This window comes from Bidens hawaiensis, unplaced genomic scaffold, assembly GCF_021521415.1.
Source record: "Bidens hawaiensis isolate Kalapana, Puna unplaced genomic scaffold, B.hawaiensis_p1.1 tig00032846_1, whole genome shotgun sequence".
NCBI lineage: Eukaryota > Viridiplantae > Streptophyta > Magnoliopsida > Asterales > Asteraceae > Bidens > Bidens hawaiensis.
Window position 1 is genome coordinate 40,087 of NW_027495624.1, and position 15,400 is coordinate 55,486.

At 35.8% G+C, this 15,400-nt stretch overlaps 1 pseudogene across 1 annotated transcript; it reads left to right on the top strand.

Moving 5' to 3' along the window:
- Positions 1-1,187: 1,187 nt before the first annotated feature.
- LOC143584199 (cytochrome b561 and DOMON domain-containing protein At5g35735-like) lies at positions 1,188-7,507 on the top strand (annotated as a pseudogene). Its single transcript, XR_013144316.1, has 4 exons — positions 1,188-1,820; positions 3,430-3,504; positions 6,748-6,927; positions 7,266-7,507. The product of XR_013144316.1 is annotated as a cytochrome b561 and DOMON domain-containing protein At5g35735-like (transcript).
- The last annotated feature ends 7,893 nt before the right edge of the window (positions 7,508-15,400 follow it).

Sequence of the window (15,400 nt, forward strand, 5' to 3'; positions counted from 1 at the left end):
GATCCATTTCGTCCTTGCGAAGATAATGAAGAGATTCTTGGTCCCGAAGTACCATACCTCAGTGCAATTGGAGCACTTATGTATCTTACTAACTGTACAAGACCTGACATTTCTTTTGCAGTTAACTTATTAGCAAGATTCAGTTCATCCCCTACTAAAAGACATTGGAATGGCATTAAACATATTTTTCGGTATCTAAAAGGAACTGCTGATTTAGGTTTATTTTATCCTAACAATTCAAAAGAAGGGTTAGTTGGTTATGCAGATGCAGGTTATTTATCTGATCCCCATAAAGCAAAATCTCAAACTGGATACATATTTAAGAATGGAGGAACTGCGATTTCATGACGTTCTCAGAAACAAACACTTATTGCAACATCTTCAAATCATGCTGAAGTCATTGCATTGCATGAAGCTTCAAGAGAATGTGTATGGTTAAGATCTATGTCACGACACATATTGATTTCTTGTGGACTAGAGAAAGATCGAATTCCAACTCCTATCTATGAAGATAATGCAGCTTGTGTCTCGCAAATGAAGGAAGGGTATATCAAAAGTGACAGAACAAAGCATATACCACCAAGATACTTTGAGTATACTCGAGACCTTATTAAAGACAATCAGGTTGCTATGAGATATGTCCAGTCCAGCAACAACTCAGCTGATCTTTTCACAAAAGCACTTCCCACAGTAACATTCAGGAAACATGTTCATGATATTGGCATGCGCCATGTACGAACAATGTAACGACCTGCAATTTGAGGGGGAGCTATATACTGCACTATTTTTCCCTTAGCTAAAGTTTTTTCCCATTGGGTTTTCCTTTAGCAAGGTTTTTAATGAGGCAGTACTTCAAGACCCCGAAGTTTTGAAAAGGTGTCATCCAAGGGGGAGTATTATGAATCCACCGACGTTTTTTTGGATGACCACTTTTTCAAAGGTGAATCCACCGACGATTTTTGATGACCATTTCTTTCAAAGCAATAATGCATGTTTGTCCCCCCTAAATAGTATTCACAAACAGTATTCTAACATTATAAATAGAGTGTATGTATAACGAGTACTGACATCCCAAAAGATATTACATTCTCACTTTTCTTATCCCCTGTCTCTTTATCAATTAAATAATCTTGTTGTAATTAAGAGTAATATCATAACAAATTTTTAATTTTTTTCACAAATTTTCACAAAACCCATAAATATTTCCCAAATGGGTAAAATCTTAACCATTTTGTTTTGCATTATAACATCAAAGCTTGCATCATCTTATGCACAAGACTGCATAAATTATGCTTTTTCAAGAAACACAATATACGCCACATGTGTGACTTTACCCGTGTTAAACTCACATCTCCACTGGAACTACTTCCCAGCCAACAGCACCGTCGACATGGCTTTCCGGCGCACGGGATCCGACACAAACACATGGGCAGCATGGGCTCTTAATATTAACGGTCAGGGTATGGTTGGAGCTCAGGCTCTTGTGGCTGTCGCCGCTTCAAACGGGTCAGTTCAGGCGTACACGTCAGCAGTAACCAATTACAACACGAGGTTGCAACCGAGTTCATTGAGTTTTTATGTGGTGAGTGTATCAGCTGAGAGGGTTAATGGTGACATGCTGATTTATGGGACGTTGGTGTTGCCGGACGAGGTTTAATCAGGCGTGGCAGGTGCGTCCGGTTAGTAATGGGGCTCCGGGGATGCATGGGTTGGGGAGTGAGAACAGGGCGTCTCTTGGGTTCGTGGATTTTAGGACTGGGCAGACGACTGCGGATGGGAGTGTTGGTGGGTCAAGAGACTGAAGACAGCGCCGGAGAAATGTAAGTTCTTATATTTGTTGTTTTGATCCAATACTTATATCATTTAATGATGCCATGTGGGGTCGTTTGAGCGTATTTGAGTAGATACATAGTTATCAGACTGTGTGTGGTGAGGCGACAAATACCTTAATTTTAAGGCGATATGTGACATGAACACCCCTTGGCGATAAGTTGGGGGGGGGGGCGACATATATTTGTCGTTGTCTTGTTTGATGGACTTGGTGACATGGCAAGCAACTATTGGAGGTGGGGTGATTTGTGGGCTACAAGCCTACAACACCACCCCTGGGCTACATATCACTCCATTGGCCACATGTTAAAAATCCCACTTATTTTGTAGCCTCTCCACTATAGATAACCTCATGATTAGGTTTGTGTGGTTGTTGGTGGTTAAAGATTGGATCTTTGTTGATGAAATTGAAAACCCGGTTTAAAAAATTGAAACTTTTTGTGACTTAAGATGAACCCACTTAATTTTTTTAAAAAAAGATTTTTTTTTCGTGTGGGTTTGAATGTTGGTGGTCATTGGTTAATGGTTAATAAACCCACTTGATTATTAAAATAAATTTGGATCTTTTTCATATTGTTTTGAATCTTGATGGTTATCAAAATAATTTGTGTATTTTTAGTATTGAATTAAGATTCGAATCATTTTTATTAAATGCTTTAGGCGCACTTAAGGCTGAGGGCCTAGGCACAAAAAAAGCACGGGCTTCAAAAAAAAAACGTACACTTAAATAAAAAAAACTAAAACAAAATTTGAAACGGAAAATATCACCTTTTTTAAATACCAAAATAATTCAAAACCATAATACTCGACATAAAGTACCAAAATATTCTAAACACCCAAAGTCACAAAGCAAGTACCAAAATGATCGATCTCTTGTGATTCATGAAAAACTCTCAATAATCTGCGATAATAGTGAAAGCTATTGATGTGATCAACTGTTTATTGTAAGTGTTTATTTAGTAGAACAATTTTGAGATGTTAATTGTAGCCAAGATAATTACGTTACCGATGTGTTTAAATAAGAGACATTATTATTTTATTTTGATAACTTTGTTCTTGGCTTTTTTTTTTTTTTTTTTGAATGTTCAAGCTTTCCTCCTACTATTTACATTATACCGCCAATGCCAGGAATCGAACCCTGGACCTCTCACCCAAAGACCAAAGCCTTTACCATCCCACCAAAGTGGTGATGACTTGTTCTTGGCTTCTTGCTTTGTGATACTGAAAAACCAGAGATCAATCATTTGATAGTGATATTGAGTTTATTTTGTTAATTAATTATAGGTAACTTGTTTAAGTAAGTTAAAGTGATAAATCAAAAAACAAATCAAATAAAATCAAGCTACCAACTGCCGACACAATGCCTAAAATTGCGCATGCTTTTATGGAAACCGCTGCAATTGTGCTTCTACTAAAAAAAACGCCTAGGCGCAAAAAAACAGCGCTTTTAATAACTATGGATTCGATCTTTGTTGATGAAATCGCAAATCCACTTCGTAAAATTAAGAAATCTTAAACCCACATGATCAACAAAAAGAATTGGATCTCCTTCATAAGGTTTTTTATATTGATCAGTTGATGTGAAAATTTGTGTCACAGACTCATGGAGTATTGAACGCGGTTAGTTGGGGAGTATTGATGCCCATGGGGGCTATGGCTGCAAGATACTTAAAGGCTCCGATGCACGGAAACGCCGATGGAAGTGGAGTCCCCGTCCCGGGGACGGAAACGCCGGTGAAACGCCGCCGAAACGTTTCCCGGTCGTTTCCGTAAAAATTAGATCCAGGGTTTTTTTTATTAAACTGTTCAACTTCCATTGATAATATTATATATATTAAAGTTTGGCACTCACGGCAGAAAACTTAAAAGTTAAAACCCTTTGGCTTCTTTGTCGCAAAGAATATTATAAATTTATAATTATATCATCTTTATTCTTCAGTCTTCACGTTACAAGTCATTCACTTACAGTGTGTTTATAATAATATAATATTATTCTTTAAACTTCATTCTTCAAACATCATAATCGATTATTAATTTATGGCTTCTCAAGACACAACACAAGGAACATCATCTACTACTGTTTCAGTAGATGAACCACCATTGTGGGATTACGTAACTAAAATTGAAAAGCAAGGTACGGCAGGAGGAACATGGAAATTCAAGTGCAACCTTTGCGGTGAGCCAAGACAAGGATCTTATTCAAGGGTTAGAGCGCATTTGCTTGGTATAAAAGGTAATCTTGGTAGAGTTTTATACGTTTATAGTTTTATGTTCATCACTTCGAATATGCTTTATCATTATTATTGTGTTTTTTGATTTTATTATTATTATTATTTTCATTATGATGGTAAAAGTGGTTTATTTGATAACTAGTTGAACTATTTTATGATTTATCAAGATGTTAAATTGTGTGTCAGGAGAATAGTTCTAGTGGATCTCACAAAATCGTTTCATACATAAAAATATTATCTAGGAAGTACTTGAGGTTATAATGTTTTAACGGGATAGATAATTATTTATATTATAAATCACACTTTAATATATATTTAGTAAAATAATATTGATAATGATAAATGCTATTTAATATCATCTTGGTTTCTTTTTAATAGTTATAATTTTTATACACTAACCATCGGTGTCTGTTTTATTATTATAATAATAATATTATTATAATATTATTGTTTTCTAGATGCACTTATTGTGTTTAACATTTTCTTTTTCTGTTTATACAGATAGTGGGTTTAGTATTTGCAAGAAATCAACAGAGGTTGACAAACTTGAGATGAAACGGTTAGAAGAAGCGTATGAAGAGAAGAAAGCCCAGTCAAAAGAGAAAGAAGTCGGGTTGCCATGTGAAGCTGGTGTTGGTTTTAAGAAAAGAAAAGGTGGTTCATCATCTATTGAGAAACTTTTTGGTGTTGAAATTAAAGACCAACTCGATCAAGAAATAGCAAGGATGTTTTATACAGGAGGGTTGCCTTTTAATCTTGCAAGAAATCCACATTATGTCAGGGCTTTTCGGTTTGCTGCTGAAAACAAAATTGTTGGTTATGTACCTCCTAGTTATAATAAGCTCAGAACAACGTTACTACAAAAAGAAAAAGAGAATGTTCACCGGCTATTGGAACCCGTTAGGTTTTCATGGAAAGAAAAAGGTGTGACTATTGTTAGTGATGGTTGGAGTGATCCTACAAGAAAGCCTCTAATCAATTTCATGGCTACTTCAGGCAGTGGTCCTATGTTTCTAAAGGCAGTGAATTGTTTTAGGGAAGTAAAAGATAGATTTTTTATTGCTGAATTGATGAAAGAAGTCATCAATGAAATTGCTCACCAAAATGTTGTGCAAATCATTACTGACAATGCAGCAAATTGTAAGGCAGCTGGAGAGATTATAGAGAGTCAGTTTCCTCACATCTATTGGACACCATGTGTTGTTCATACACTTAATCTTGCTTTGAAGAACATTTGCTCACCAAGGTACGTGGAAACAAATGTAACACCATATGAAGAGTGCAAATGGATAAAAGAAGTTCACACAGATGCGCTTGCAATAAAAAAATTTCATCATGAACCATAACATGAGACTCTCAATTCTCAACAAGTTTTCTCCTATTCGACTGCTTTCGGTTGCCGATACTCGCTTTGCCTCCATCATTGTCATGCTTAAGAGATTGAAACTTATCAAAAGGGGTCTTCAAGCTATGGTCATAAGTGAAGAATGGTTTTCTTATAGAGAAGATGACAGTGTGAAAGCAAATTTTGTTAAAGAAAAGATTGTGGATGATGAATGGTGGGAAAAAGTATCATATATTCTTAGTTTTATTGGACCTATATATGAGATGATTAGAGTTTGTGACACCGACAAACCATGCTTACACTTGGTGTATGAGATGTGGGATTCGATGATTGAGAAAGTGAAGATTGAAATCTACAAGAAAGAAAAACGCCAAACATCTTAATTAAGTCTCTTTTATGATGTTGTGCATGATATTTTACAGGCTCGATGGGCGAAGAATAACACTCCTCTACATTGTTTAGCTCACTCTTTAAATCCAAGGTATATAATTTTAAACTATGTGTCTATATGCTTGATTTCTATTATATACTTATGTTTTGACTTCTGAATGTTGTAGATATTATAGTGATGCATAGCTACTTGAGGATTCAACAAGAATTGCTCCACATAGGGATGGAGAAATTTCACAAGAAAGGATGAAATGCTTTCGAAGGTTATTTCCTAATAATGATGAGTATAACAAAGTTCTTGACGAGTATGCAAAATTTTCAATGAAGAGTGGTCCTTTTGAGGATTTAACATGCATTACACTGATGGGTATTATGGAACCAAAGAATTGGTGGGTTAACTTTGGTGCTCAAACTCCCTTTCTCCAAACTATGGCTTTTAAATTACTTGGACAGCCTAGTTCTTCTTCTTGTGCTAAGCGTAATTGGAGTACTTATGCATTCATTCACTCGCTTAGGAGGAACAAGTTGACAACAAGTCGTGCTGAAGACTTGGTTTATGTCCACAATAATCTTCGCCTTTTGTCAAGAAACCCGAATGATGATGTAAAGATGTGGGATGTGGGTGGAGATGCTTTTGATTCGATGAAAGATGTCGGGTTTTTGGAGGTTGCCGATCTTTCTCTAAATGAACCGGAGTTTGAAAACGATTTGATTATTGATAAATGATATTAATTACCTATGGTTGATGTTTTTTTTGGACATTGCACTTTATATGAATATAAATCTACTTTGGACTTTTTTTTTTAAATATATTTGTAATTTTTTATATTTTTTTGTTTGTCGTACCCTAGCCGTACCCGTATCTTGGATTTTTGATTTTTGCCGTTTCCCGTACCCGAAACGTCCCCGTATCCCGGTCCCGTACCCGTTCCCGGGCTACATAGCTTAAAGGTGTTTACCGTGGCTAACCCGGCTTGGTTTTACATCCATGTTGCAACACAAACATCGGCCTATATAGTCGGTGTAGCCGGGTGGGCCACCGGGCTCAAGCTCGGGAGTGACTCCATTGGAATTACACACAATACTCACCGTAGCATCGGGATCCTCCTGTTTTCCTTGGCAACACTTCAGGTACACCTTATAAAGTCCACAACCAAGGCCATCTCCGAGAAAGTAAAAAAAATTTTGGGCCGAAGGCGAAAATTCTGATATGGGCTTACTTGGTTATAATTTAGGTTGTGTAAAAAACTTTTGTATAAAAATAGGATTATGTAATTGAGTTTAAACACTAAATATACATATTGTTTTAATAAAAATACATATAATTTATATAAAAAAAATTCGGGCCTAGCGGAGTGTCGGGCCTGTGACCGTCGACCACCCGGCCACACCTCCACAACTTTAGGTACATGTATGTGAACAATGAATTTAGACGGCCGAATTAATAATTTTGTGGTAAACTTTTGTAGGTTTTTGCTTTGCTTTTGAGGCCAAAGCCGGATAACAAATACAGATTCTACTGGAACATGTACCACCATAGTATTGGATACTCGGTTGTTGTTATGAGCGCATTAACGTCTACGAAGGGCTCGATATCTTGGACCCGGAGAAGAAATGGAAGAATGCTTACGCTGGCATGCTTATTTCTTTGGGAGTTATTACGGTTATTTTGGAAGCGTTGACATGGTCTGTTGTTATAAAGAGGAGCTGATGGAGTCGATGGTAATGGCAAGTCAACATAGAATGGGTTGTTAGATGTTTCATGGTTATAAATTTTTTTTTGAGTGTTATTCATGTATGTGTATAATGTATATGCATATTGAGGTTTTTGAGTTCTTATTATTTTGAGTGATCCATAATATATGCTAGCTTGATATGTGACTTAACATGTTTTCCCTCGAAAATTTATATACGCAGTATAAATTAACCTGTTTTTGGGCAAAAATTTGAGTCCGGCCTCCCTTCTTTATGAAAATTTCCATACAATTTGAGTCCCCCCACCGGCGTTTTCGTCTAAGCTTCGCCACCGTCCTAAAGCAAGATAGTATGGCTTGGTGGAGATAAAGGAGTTGAAGAGACTTGAAAGGGTTTAGTGCAAGCTGTTATTATTACCATATATATTTTAGAACTTCGGTGCCGCAACAACCCTATTAGGCCACTTTGCGGTACCTTAGCGGTGGAAAAGATTTTTTGTTTATTTTTTTTTAAAATTTTTTTGGATATATTTTGTTATTGTTTTATTTTAGTTCCAGTACCGTAAAGAAAACCAATCGAATGTCGATTTTTTGGTTTTAGTTTCGGTACCGTAAAAAATATGACGGAAATGCCCCAAATTTGATAGGCTCATCGCCTTAACGCATGGGATCTACAACGGTTGGGTTTTACCAACGCTTGAGTTTTACTGACCGACACTGCCTCATTGGTCACCTTAATTTTTATAAATTTTGTTTTATTTTTGCTTTTTTTACCGGCGCAAAAACGCGCGTAACCAAAACCGACAGAATTCGTATTGACTTACCGCCTTAATGCTTAGGTTTTGTCATTGATCCGAGTTTTACTGACCTGCCCGGCGCAACACGCCGGATAGAAAACTAGTTGTAAATAAAATAAATATAACGATACTTTCGTTATACCACCAGGTAATACCGTTGTGCAATACGGTATAGAATACGTTATCGAAAACCGAATGAGGAAATAAATATAACGTACAAGTTATATAAATATAATGATTCAAGCCAACAACTTTGGTGAAAACTGAAAATAAAATTTCTTGACTCAAGTCCTCCACGTGTTGAGTATCTTCCCCTTCATCTTCGTTTTCCTTGTTAATAAAATATGACTTTCACTAACAAAACACAATATCAAAATTTGTATAATATAACAAAAAATAATGTTTTTTTTAACACAAAGAAAATAAACTAATTAACTAATAGAACACCTAAAAGGATGATCAACATACCAACATATCACAAAACCTTCTATAAACCTTCATCAAACACTTCACACACCAAAAGCAAACACAAATGGAAGCAACATCACAAAGCCACACTTTATTATCGAAAAACCGGAGTTTTGCGTAAAATTCCCATAATCATAATTAGGAAAACCCGAGTTTTGCACCGGATTAGGAGGCATATTTTGGCAGCAGTTAACAGGAGCCACAGGAGGACAATTCACACCAGCTGGAGGTGGTGGTGGAGCAGTATATATAGCACTTCCTCTACGCGGTGGCGGCGGTTGAGGAGTGCATGGATTTGGACAGTTAACATTGCAGTTTACACATGCAGCTGGTGGTGTGTAACCTGATACACCATCACCATATCCACTTTGAGGTTTTTTAGATATTGTATCAGAATATGCAAGTGACCAACAATATGAACATGTAAAGAGGATTATAATAAGTTGCATAAAAGAACACATTATGTATAAGTTTTTTGAATTAGATTAGCTGAAAATGAAGTGTATATACATACATATATATATACATATATATATATATATATATATATATATATATATATATATATATATATATATATATTCGGTCATTTACATGCTAGCATGACACATGAACATATTATTTTGACACCACACATGCAAGGTGGCAACAGCATATGAAGATATAGATATAGAATAATAGAAACATGATCTTCAACACAAAACTACAAAATTTGTTATAAGAAAACGTCTTCAAGTTTGAAGTTTCAACAAGAACCTATATAAATAATAGGATAACTGAGTGCATGCATATATATCTTATCCAGAAAATAAATATATAAAGGCATATTGGTTTTTATTCATCCTAACTATCATCTTTTAGTCGCTGTCGGTCCCAACTAATGAATTGGTTGTTGACGGTGTTAACTTTTAACGTATTTGTTCATAACGGTCCGTGACTAACAGAATCCTAACGCCGTTAGTTGCAGGTCGGCGGAAAAACATTTTTTTCCAGAAAACTCAACATTATTATCTCAAACATCTTTGTAGCTTTGTATCAGTCCTTTAATTAAGAACCTTTTTCTATTAAAGCCCCAATTATTGAGGTCACCAGAACCCTAGAACCATCATCGAAAACGGTTGGTGGTGCTCAAGTGATGGTGGTTGGTTGGTGGTGAGTCAATTGGTGGTGGTGGCAGTGTTCGGGTGGTGTTTTCTAGAAAAAACTGTGAGTTTTCCGGTCAAAAACGTTTTTCCCGCGACCTGTAACTAACGGCGTTAGGATTCTGTTAATCGCGGACCGTTGGGAACAAATACATTAAAAGTTGGGACCGTCAGCAAACAATTCGTTAGTTGAGACTGACAACGACCAAAAGATAATAGTTGAGACTAATAAACATCAATATACCATAAATAAATAAAAGTAAATAATACCAACATATATATATTATTAATTATTATATCATAGAGGCATCCTTAGTGCTCCAATTTATAATTGGAATACAAATAGCTTTGTTTGGCTAATGTGGCACTTGTTGTAAGCAATGGAGTAAATCCAACATATTTGTTACCTTTTTTTGCTATGCATATTTGAGTAATGTAGTAAAAAGATTTGTGCTTCTTTATAAAGGGTTGTGATAGACACCTCCTGTGCCAACGAATACTAGCCGTTAATGATAATCGGAACAAAAGACGGGCCAGTGTAACCGGGAAACGTTTGGGTCCGTTCGACCCAGATGGACCCGTTAAAAAAAGAAAAGAAAGATCCATATTGTTACACATGCAGGCCACGTTTCCATTACATTGCAAGTTTATTTAATTATATTATTTTCTTGTTATTTCCTTTGCAATTTTATTTCTTGTTTATTTTATTTTGTTGACTTTCAAAGTAATCTCCTGATTTCCCAACTAGTGGTTACCCTTCTATGTAAATTCGTATCTAATGAATGAAATGACAGGGAAGTTTATGAATGGATTTTGAGTTAAAGTTAATTTGTCTTTGCCATCTCGATTTTGGCATCTTGAGTGGTGATCTTAGACACGGTTTCTTAGTCAGAGTGGTGAATCTGTATCTTTGGTTGGTTATCGCAGCCAATCGGTTTGGTTTGGTGGTGTATCTGTATCTGAAAATAAGCTGTTGATCTATCCCTTTTATATTCGAAACAAATTCCATATCCGCTACCAATTGATATTCCTATCAGGTTGGTTGTTGCAATCTACTATGATCATGGACCCTAACAAATGGATATACAACCCAATGTACCAATACACATGCCAATAATGCAAAAGAGAATATTTGATCATATGGTTTCAATTTGAGTGCTAAACCAAACCATCTTCAGTGGTCTTTAATTTCTTGCTTGGCTTTAATTTGGTAACTGGTTAGCCCATAACAATCCGATCCTATCCGAAATAGCATTCCATAATTATAGATGTAGGGTAGTGAAACTACCCGCAAACCAAAGAATCGCCCCGCGGATCTCCAACATAGCCCGCAGATCACCAGTGAGCAACCGCGGAAGGAATCCGCGGGTCGCATAAGGAGCCTCACACAAACAAAAGTTCCCACGTGATAAGGAAGAGCAGTTATAACAAATTTTTTATAGAAGATTACCCCAACGTTCACTGACAGCGACATCAGCCAATGAAAGGAAGACAGCTGGACATCTGGTAACCGTCCCAAATGGGGCCAGACTGTCACATCCTATGAACGCGCGACACGTGTCAATTCAGATGAATATGGAATATCTTGACAATGACAACTCTACCAATCACCTTCCCTCATCCCCGGCTATAAATACTTCGATCATCTTCATGAGGTATTCATTCACTCACCACTAATCTCAGCAATTACTCATACTTTGTACTTATTCCATCCACAGTACCGTACTTATTCTCACGTCGGAGGGTGGTTACAGAAATACCCCCCATCTTATCCTTCCCGTAGCGAGTCTCACAGTGTTTGTTTTGTAGGAACCTTGCTGGAATATGATTTCATCTTACAATAGTGTATCGGTACTGGTTGAAACACCAATCTGAACTATCCGCATGACATAGCTTGGCCCACTCCAACTTTCAATGCAATTATCCCAGCTCAATGTGGCCATAATTTTCACGACCCAGCAAAATAAAGCCGAACAATTTTTTAATTCAAGCTTGCCAGCCCAAGTCTATCGTGGGCCCATTACAATATACCAATTCGATACAACAGTTGAAACCAACCCAGCTCGTTTCGACCCATGCGCTGACCGGGTATTCACTGCAATACAATCGTCGCGTACATATTAAAAGTGTCACCATTAACAGAACATAATTATGAATTTAAATTATAAAGTGTGCTTACCCAACTCCTTAACCTCACAGTTAGAGAAGGGCACACCCCTCTAACTGTCCCCTCTCTTTTGCACGAAAAATTAATAAACCAATATCCAATGACATAACCCAGTTCGTGTGCAGCCAAAATAGCATGCTCAATAGCAACATTTCTATTAAAAAAAAATTCAGCATTTAATCAAGATTAAGTTGTCCAAAGACAGCAATAAAATAGCAGCTCCACAACAACTTTTCTGCACTAAAATCAGCATGAAATCAAGGACAAACTGTCCAAACACAAAAGTAACATAGCAGCTCAACAACAACAAATATTGGTTTGACTCATTTGTTTGTTACAATAGTTTTCTAGTTGAGATATACCTTCAAGAATTTCTTTCAAACATATAAAGCATATCTAAAACGTTTTAAAATCACAATCTAATAGCTTCTTACCACGGTTGTGTGTTTAAACCTTATTAATATCTTTATGAGTTTCATTGCTCCTTTTCGTACACACACACACACACACTGAAGGACGAATTGATATAACTCACCAAAACGTAAACACACAATTTCAAGTCCCAGATTGATAATCAAACGCCAAGTAAACGAATAACTCTCGTTTATATTAATCAGAAAATATAACTCAAAAAACTGATTACAACTCTCAAACCCTAACTCGGTTTGACTCTTGATGAACCCTAACTCGGTTGCATCTCACACCACCTAGACATGACTTGGTTTATATAGACTAATCTAACTTGCTAGCTAAGACATTGCCTATTATAACTACATTTGACCAGCTTGTCAACAATGGTCCTTCAAGTTCACCGACTTGTGACTTGGAGTCCGAAATTACTTCCAACACACACACCCCAGAGATTAAAACCACTAAAAGACTCTTGTTTAAAATTAAGACATGCTTGCTTGTTTCCTTAGTACACCATGTGTATTCAAGGATTTCAAAATTTTGCTTAAATACATTTAAGAGATAAAAAAGAGTTCCAGCTGCAGGCTTACAGTAAACTAAGGAGGGAAAGACTTTCTATATTTGAACCCTCAAGTACCTAAACAAAGTTAAAAATGAGAATTGCATCAGTAAAACGTGTCACAATTATATATAGCTTAAGAGAAGATAAAATGTAGTTCATTAATTCTATTTTCGTCAAGTGAATAGTATTAATAAAAATAGTTATGACAATACTCAGCTTTATTAATAGGGTAAAGTTAAAATAAAAAGAGAGACAAAAATGAGAAGTGTGAGAAGGATTTGTGACTAAAAAAACCCCTTAAAAATAAATTCAAAAAAAATAATAAAAAAATCATAACTCAAAATATAAATAAAAAACAAAAAAATTAAAAAAACTAAGATGTTTCCCCATCATTCCCATTCAAAAAAAAAATGACGAAAAGACACAATGCAGAGACAAAAGACATAATGACGAAAATGAACATAAGACACAACTATAATAAAAAAAGAAACGATAGATCGCAAAATATAACACAATGTTGAGTAATATAACATAATATCAAGAAAAAAAGACACAATGACAAGGAAAAAAGACACAATCAATGACGAAAATAAACACAAAACATAATGATAAATAAAAAGACACAATGATGTTTTTCACTCAACGTTGTGTTTTTTTAGAACGAGAAAGACAGTGAAAACTGTTGAAATATGTCAAACTTCAATTCAATAGCAAACAATATTAAATATTAAGGAGATGATTAGTGCTAATTGTTGGTTGTTTATTTTGTTGATTGCATGTCAAGATAAAGTTGAGGGGCTTATTATGCAAGTCTTGGAAAATAGGGGTTTTGCTAAGCAAAGCTGTTGGATTCTTTGAGGACTAAAGTTCAATTGGGCATCTCATTCATCTATTTTATTTTTTGGTAAAGTAAAATTAGGGTTTGTTCTTTAGTTGTTTATACAGATCAAGTCTTAAGATTAACTTGTATTTTTTTCTGATCTTAAGTGTTCCTTGTATGTTTGTATTGTTCTCCATCATTCTAATGAGAGAATTGTTAAATCTGTATAAACAATTTGGGATTTAATAAAATTGGTTTGGGTATTTCGTGTGTAAATCCATGGTTCATGACATGGTATCAGAGCCATGGGCATTTTATTTACCGATAAATTATTATTCTGGGCACTATAGTCCATATTTCTTCTTGTCAAGAAATCCCAAAATGTGTTAACGCTCTTCCGCTGTAAATCTTGCTGACTTCATGGATCGAGAAGGTAAAGTATGATCATGGGTAAGAGTCATCTCTTCGGTATTATGACAATCGAGGATCAGAAGTTTGAATTTGTGATCATTTGCATGACGGGGTTCTTGAAAACCTTCAAAATTGGAACAAGAAAGGGGATAAAATATTTGATGGTTGCTTCATGGTAAAAGTGTATTCCGCTGCATCTTTGTTGTATTAAACCAAGGTAAGTAAAGAGAATGGTTCTCTTGTTCATTCATATACAAAGAGCACTGTAAGTCTTCTTCTCTATGGTGTATTATTGATTGTGTTGTTCCTAGAGACAAGGATTAGAAGGATTTCCATATTCTTGTTATTGAATTACTGGCAAATTCTTAAATCCAATCTCTGGACAGCTTGTTCGATTTCTTGTTTTATGTGTTTAGATATGCTCATTTTTTTCTAGCTGTGGTATGTGACAATTGACTTGTTTGTAGGCTTGTAGCAATCTTATTCATGATGAGGTTATTTACAAGCATGTACTTGGGTGTTTCATAGCTTAGTAGCTTGACCACATGCTATGTGTTAATTTTCCGCTGCTCTATTATGTGTTCATGTGTGCTTTATGATCACTCAGTAAACATGAATATGTATGCATAGTTTTGATTATGAAGTTTAGTTGGTGAAATGTTCTTTGTTTGCTACCTAAATTCATGTGGTTAGTGTCACACCCCGCCTTCGGGCCTAGGCGTGTGACTCACAGTTGGTACCACTTTTGTCAATTTATCAAAGTTTGCAGCGGAAAATGTTAATTTAAAATATTTAATTTCATAACAAAAGGGATTTAAACACCCTTGATCATTTTACAAAATTTCTTGTTTAAGAACAAGTTTAATATATATGCTTCATTACAAAATTAGCTGAGCCACCAGCTGTAAACTATGCCCAGTGTTCTTCTATCTTCACTGGCATATCCATCACTATTTCTTACTCCCGATTACCTGGAAACAGTTTCAAAATACGTCAGCTATATGCGGGTGAATACGCTGACTCAATAAAACATTTTCATAATTCGTAATGACACAACACCAATAGTGTTCAACGACTCAGTGGGTCTCAATCCCATCTCATCGGAACTAAACATATGCACAAACCACATAAT